Genomic DNA, 7,652 nt, shown 5'->3' with positions numbered 1-7,652 from the left:
CAGAATATGAAGATATTAAAAACATGAGGTCGGATCTTGAGGTATGTCTTCCATGAAATAAAACAATGTCTGGGGCTGACACTAATAAGATATCAAATCATGTACTTTCTCTAAAAATGAGGGTGCTTTTTATATGGCCTTCCAAATACCGTTTCGATCCCTAACATCACTGAAGAGACATTTATTGTCGAAATCCGGATATGGTGTACTAAAGAAATATTGACACCGAATGTTTGTGGCACAACATCCTGTCCACAAGTTAACATTTTTTTTTTCTGTAACGTATTAAATTTATAATAAGATCCATTTTGTTACAACCTGTGATCAATTTTATTTGGCAATCGCCAACGGCAGTCAGCAGGGTTAAAGAACATCAGTTGTTCGACCTGTTAGTCAAATGCGTTTTGTTTAAATATACTTTTTCACTCTTTTGGTCTTTTGGAAAATGTTGTTTGTGCTGTTTTTAGACCCTTCTACAACGAAATTTGTTTGACATGCACACGTATAAAAATTGCGGTTTTTATCCAACGCAGTCATAGGTTTGAACGTAGTTTTCAATTTAGACTCGTATATATATATATATATATATAGGTAAGGATGAGCAACACGTGTTTATACTGTCTGCCTGTGGCTGAAGCTTATAATATTTCAAATCATATAGAGGGGGATAAGTAACATGTGGTAATACTGCCTAACCTTCAGATGAACATGGACTTTTGTTTCGAGTCTAAATTCATACATAACAAATGATTAATAAAACCTAAGAAATCTTTATTGTCTCTATGTACATGTATAAAATACTAAGATAGTTATAATAATCATTCATACATTTGAATGTAGATCTATGTGTATACATATCCTGTCTAGATAAGTTCCGAACGGAGTTAATCATGGCTTTTGTACACTCCGGTTCTTCAACCTAGCTACTTATTTAAATACAACTGAACCATAGACACCAAGCTCCCATAAACATGTAAACATGATTATATATAATTCACATTTAATATATTTCTGCACCTATGATACCTTTGGGAATGATTAGGGTAAGCATCGGAATCGGTAATATAGTAAAAGTTAAATACCGTTATATATATGTTTTGCTGTTACAAAATATTAGAAATTATTACAATATAATGCTTTGGATTTCAAATATTTTGGCCACGAGCATCACGGAAGAGACATGTATTGTCGCAATGCGCATCTGGTGCAAGAAAATTGGTACCGTTAATTTTATTCGATTCAAGAAATGAGATTCAGCGATAATTATTCTGTACAAGCATGAAGACTTATTTATATGTGTGTCGATTTGATAATTATTTTTGTCAACTATTTTGTATAAAAAAAGGTATCATGCACTAACAAAAGTAAGCAATTTGTGATATACTTTAGAGGTTCCACTTCATTTCGAATTGCTTTATTTAGTGGAGAACGTGTGGGGTAGGTTTGCTATGTAAACATACAAAAAAAAAGAGAAAATAGGATGACAAATAGTGAGAATAATGCAGTTTTTAAATATAAAGTGAAGATGAAAATGGATAAAAGGGAACGAACAGAGACATACACATATCCGAAAACTCAATAATACAGAAATTACAACCACGTCGAACCCCTTCATAAGTTAAGGTGGCACATACAACAGGGAGATAACTCTGTAAAGTCAGCTAAACGTTTTAATTACATTGTGTTGTAAAAGGAATATTAGGCTTCTCAATGATCAAAATTGGTGTTTGTCAAACTGCTATAGAACCAGTGTAATTTTTCTGACAAAACGGTTTTTGAAATTTTTATATTTTTGTTAAAGGTCTTACTTTGACAAAACTTTATGAAAATTTAACGAGCCAAATTAATGTTAGTGCAAGTGTTGGGTACTACCTTAAGCATGCATATGAACATATTTATCTATCTTTACATCCTTTACACTTAATGGGTTCTAACTTATTTCTACTCTGTGGGTTTTTGATTATTATTATCAATGTCCTTGCACGTTGTTACTGTACATACTGTATGACATAGCGAATCATTGGCCGGTTATTTGGTTGCACCCACGTCTTTTGTACCATGATAGCTGATTACTTGACTCATGCAATCGATGTCTACATAATAAATTGATAAAACAAGTAACGAAGTACAGTAAGTTAGTTTTCTCGTTTGAATTGTTTTACATTGTCTTATCGGGGCCTTTTATAGCTAACTATGCGGTATGGGGTTTGCTCATTGTTGAAGGCCATACGTTTTCCTATAGTTGTAAATGTTTGTGTCATGTTGGTCTTTTGTGGATAGTTGTCTCATTGGCAATCATACCACATCTTCTATTTTATAAGTACAGAACGTTTGTAGATAGAATATGTACAGCAAGAAAGACGATACCATAGAGTCCTAAAGACAGCAGATACAGAATGGGAAAACTTGTGGCATTTGGTGAGAATTTGATACAGCACTTATTTTGAATGGGAAACTTAATATATTGCGATTTAAAAGACATTCCCCCCACACACACCAAAAAGAAAAAGAAAGTTGCATTATATGATCCCAGTGATGTTCGTTTATGTTAATGTCTATGTCATTTTGGTCTTTTGTGAATAGTTGTCTCATTGGCAATAATACTACATCTTCTTTTTTATATGATCATACTTTGCATCATTGTTTGATGCATCAACTCCAATTTGTGTTGGGCCATGTTCTATCACTAAGTGAACAATGTAAAAATGTTATTCCTCGAACTACAGCTTATTAAATCGTTAGAATGATTTTCTTAGACGTGATATATGATGTAAATGAGGTATACATGAAAATTAATTGAAAGAAAAATCCATAAACGTCCACATCTCATAACTAATCTTTTAAAAGTATAAACCGATCAAAACTGATAAATCATACTGTACACATGACCAGAATTGTCCGCGGCTGGAAAGAAGTTATTTTTGGAATGAATGAATAATGTTTTATTAGGAACACATTTAGGTTAGATATTTAAAGTATTACTGTCTCGAATTTCATTTCATTACACTTTTTTGTTATTAGTATTACCAATGTCATTTAAACTGATTGGACGTTTTGATTTGCATAATAGTCCAGCAGCTAAGTCCAATATTTTGGGACAATTGATCACTTAATGGTAAAAGCATGAAACTTTGCACAGTGTTAGTTATGATGCTTATAAACATTTTTGGATATGGAGCCATCAAAAAAAAAATCCACAATGGCCGCCAATTTCAAAATGGCTGCCAACAGTGATGAAGCTGAGTCCAAAAATATAGTATTATTTATCAATTGAAAATAAAAGCACACCACAATGCATATTGCTAGTAATGATGGTATTTAATATTTTCTGAATATGGAAAAATTAAAAAATAATTCTTTAATGGCCGCCAATTCAAAATGGCCGCCCACAGTCATGAGACGGAGTAAAAAAATAAGGTATAATTTATCAATTGAAAATAAAAGCACACCACAATGCATATTGCTAGTAATGATGCTTATTAATCTTTAACGAATATTGAACAATCAAAACTAATCACAAAATGGCCGACAAATTCAAAATGGCGGCCAACAGTCATTAGGCAGAATAAAAAAAATTTAGTTAAATTGAACATTGAAAATAAAATCACAAAACATTGTATATTGCTAAATATGATGCTAATTTATCTTTTCTGAATATGGAAAACAATTCGATAATGGCCGACAAATTCAAAATGGCCGCCAAAAGTCTTATTTTTAAACATTATATCGTGTTTATCTGGAAAGCCATTAACAATTAACAAATAGTTGAGTTTTGCGAAAATTTCAAGATTTCAGGTCATCATCTTGAATTACATACATTTTGTTTGTCTTTTTGACTTTTGTGATTCAAGCGTCACTGATACGTCATTTGTAGACGAAACACGCGTCTGGCATACAGAAGTTATCCACAAGGAATATTTAAACAAATTTACGATCATAGTTCTTACAACATGGCTACTGAAAAGACATTCAGGGTATCAAGTGTAGAATATGACAAACCAACTAAATCAAATAATATTGATTGGGCAAATTGCATCCTATGCCAAGAAATTATAGATGAAAAACTGATATGCCCATTTGATTCTAAACGTCTCAATGTTGGGGCTGGTTATCAATATTTAGCTGACAATATTAAGAAGTTTCATGCATTGCGATTAATGCCTGAAGGCATTAATGTGTGCGTTGAAAACTTAGATGAGGGATCTGGAATAGCTCAGTCTTTTATTGATCACAAGGCATGTTGGCATAAATCTTGCAACTTAAAACTAAACAGGACAAAGTTAAATAGAGCAGAAAAACGAACATTACGTGAGAGCATAGATGAAGCCACCACATCTAAAAAAAAGACTAGACATAGCTTTTCCGTTCAGTCTATCAGTAACCCGTCTGTGTGCTTTTTCTGTAATGAAAATGGCCAAGAAGCCCTTCATGAGTCCTCAACATTTGGACAAGATACACGTGTGAGAGAATGTGCAGTGAAATTGAACGACACATTGTTGCTTGCAAAGTTAAGTGCTGGTGATCTAATTGCACAGGAGGCAAAGTACCACTCTAAATGTTTAGTTTCCCTATATAATCGTGCATCTCGAATTGAAATGAAAAATGATAATGTCGAATCTAAGAAAGAAAGGCAAATCCATGGCATTGCATTTTCAGAACTTGTCTCTTATATAAATGAGACAAGGTCATGCGATGAGACCATAAGTGTTTACAAATTGTCAGATCTATGTAAACTGTATACGGAAAGAATCACATGTCTAGGTGCAGATGTTTCATCTAGAGTTAATAGTTCACGACTAAAAGACAGAATCGTATCTAATTTCCCAGACTTAGATGCTTACAAACAAGGCCGTGAAAACATTCTTGCTTTCAAAGATGACATTGGTCCTGCACTGAAGAGAGTCTGCTTAGAAGACTTTGATAATGAGTTTGTCAACATATCTAAAGCAGCTACGTTTGTTCGTAAAGATATTTTCTCATTAAATTCAGAATTCAAAGGAACCTTCCCAAAGGGATGTCAGGAAGCTTCTGTACCCCAGTCATTGCTTTCTTTAATCAGTATGATTCAGTTTGGACCCAACATTCAGGACCGTTCTTATTCTCAGTCGACATTAACAATAGCACAGCTTCTGATGTATAGTTGTACAAAGAAACAATCAAACCGTCACATGAAACATCATGAACCTCCAGTTTGTGTTTATTTGGGAGTCATGATCCACTGTAAGACTAGAAAACGTGATCTAGTAGATACTTTCTTCAAACTTGGACTGTCTGTCTCCTACGATCGAGTGTTAGAAATTTCTACTTCAATCGCCAATGATGCTTGTCGTCGTTATGTTCAAGAAGGTATTGTTTGCCCTACCAATCTATTGCAAAATGTATTCACTTCATCTGCTGTAGACAACATTGATCACAATCCAAGCAGTATATCGTCAAAAGACTCATTCCATGGTACAGGTATATCTTTATTCCAACATATTTCAGAGGATGCTCAAGGCGTTGTTCAAGCATTGGACCAATCTGAAACTATGTTGAAATGTCAGTCAAAGAGAGTTTCTCTTTTACCAGAGAGTTATTCAAACCTTCCACCAGCTGTACTAAGATTCAACGAACCAGATATCCCATTAGTTGAAGGAGAACTTTCAATTGATATGTTCTCATTCCCAGCTGCATTAAAAGGGGAATTCAAATGGCTGAAACATGTTGCAGAAAATTCAAGTGTTAGTGCTACAGTGGGGACAAATATTTCATGGTCCGCCTATCATGCTGCAGTCCTGCCAGATGGGAATAAATTACCAGCAGTGTCTGCCCTTTTACCTCTGTTTCATGAGCAAGCAAAATCTGTTGCAATGATACGACACTCATTGAACATTATTCGTAGCGCTGTTAGAAAGCTAAATCCTGGCCAAACGCCAGTTGTTGCTTTTGACCAACCTCTTTTCACTGTAGCAAAACTAATACAGTGGAACTGGCCTCAGATATATGGTGAGGATCACTTTGTTATGATGTTCGGTGGCCTACACATAGAGATGGCTGCGTTCAAAGCACTTGGTAGTTGGCTTGAAGATAGTGGATGGACTAGTGTTTTAGTAAATGCACAGGTTACATCACCAGGTACAGCTGATTCATTTCTAAAGGCTTCTCATGTTACAAAAACACGTAGAGCACACCAAGTTACAGCATGCACACTTTACCGTCTATTGTCAAATGCTTACTGTCAATACAAAGATATTTTGAGGGATGATGAGGTTACCTTAGAATTTGAAGAGTGGTGTTTGGAACGATCTAAAGAATCTCCTCATTTTAAATTTTGGTATATAACTCTCCGATTTGAATTGACAGTATTAATATTTATAAGGTCTATACGTGAGGCTAACTTTTCATTATATATTGAAGCTCTCTCAAAGATCATTCCTTGGTTTTTTGCCTTGGATCACACCAATTATTCACGATGGCTACCAATTCATCTGCGTGATATGGTTCAGTTACCAAAAACGAACCCAGAAACTCATAGAGCATTCCTTGACGGCAACTTTGTTGTCAACAAGACAGAGAAGAAATTTTCCTGTATGGCTATTGATCAAGCCCACGAACAAAATAATGCTTGTGTTAAAGCAGATGGTGGTGCTGTTGGGTTGACGGAAAATCCAGGGGCGCTTCGTAGATGGATGGTTGCAGGGCCTGAAATGGCTAGGTTGGTAAATGAATTTGAAAATGTCACTGAATGCTTTGTGAACACTAACGCATCTAATAAACTTCATCATGAACAAACATTATCCTTTCAAGAATCTTTCAGAAATGACATTGTGTCTTTGTATGATGTAATTGATGATCTTGGAAATCCGTTTTTAGAGACAAGTAAGGATTTGCTTGTATTAGATTCGAAGAACATTGTTGACATATCAGTTGTTAAAACTGTTAACACAATAGAATCATTGGGACAAGAACAGTTTGAAAAGTATACGAAAGAACGCCTTGTTGATCGAACAACGTCTGTCTTTAATACTATCAAGAGGAATAAGTTACCACTTTTTCAAACACCACCTCCGGCAAAGAAAACGTCTACGACAGATCACAAGCTAATGGCTTTGAAAAGTAATTGTTCTTTATTTTCAAGATTGTATATTGCTTGTCAATCAAGAGATGGAAACCTTGACGATTTCTTCAGACATGAGAATCATGCTTTCCCTCCATCGCTTAGTCAAAATGGTACTATACGTCTAGGAACAAAAGCTGACCTTCTTTCAAAATGTCTGGAGAGATTAACCCCTCCAACAGATGTTCAACCTGTAGTGTCTTCTGTTATTCTTGATGGATCTGCAGTTGTTAATATGCTCAAGCCTGTCAATGTCAAATCATTTAATGAATACGCTTTAAAAGTGTTTGTACCGTATATTCAGAATATTGGAAAAAATGTACAAAGAATTGACATTGTATTTGACACATACATTGACAATAGCTTAAAGGCGTCTACTCGAGGAAAACGTGGGAAAGGTATTCGAAGACGAGTTCAAGATGAAACGAATGTACCAGGAAATTGGCAGGAATTCTTGCGTCTAGATGAAAATAAAATTGAGTTGTTTCATTTTCTCGCTGATAAAATAACCAGTGCTGGTATCGACAATGAGATCGTAGTAACTGACAAGATCAAC

Source organism: Mytilus trossulus, chromosome 3 (assembly GCF_036588685.1).
Source record: "Mytilus trossulus isolate FHL-02 chromosome 3, PNRI_Mtr1.1.1.hap1, whole genome shotgun sequence".
Lineage (NCBI taxonomy): Eukaryota > Metazoa > Mollusca > Bivalvia > Mytilida > Mytilidae > Mytilus > Mytilus trossulus.
Note: the sequence above shows the minus strand (reverse complement) of the source record.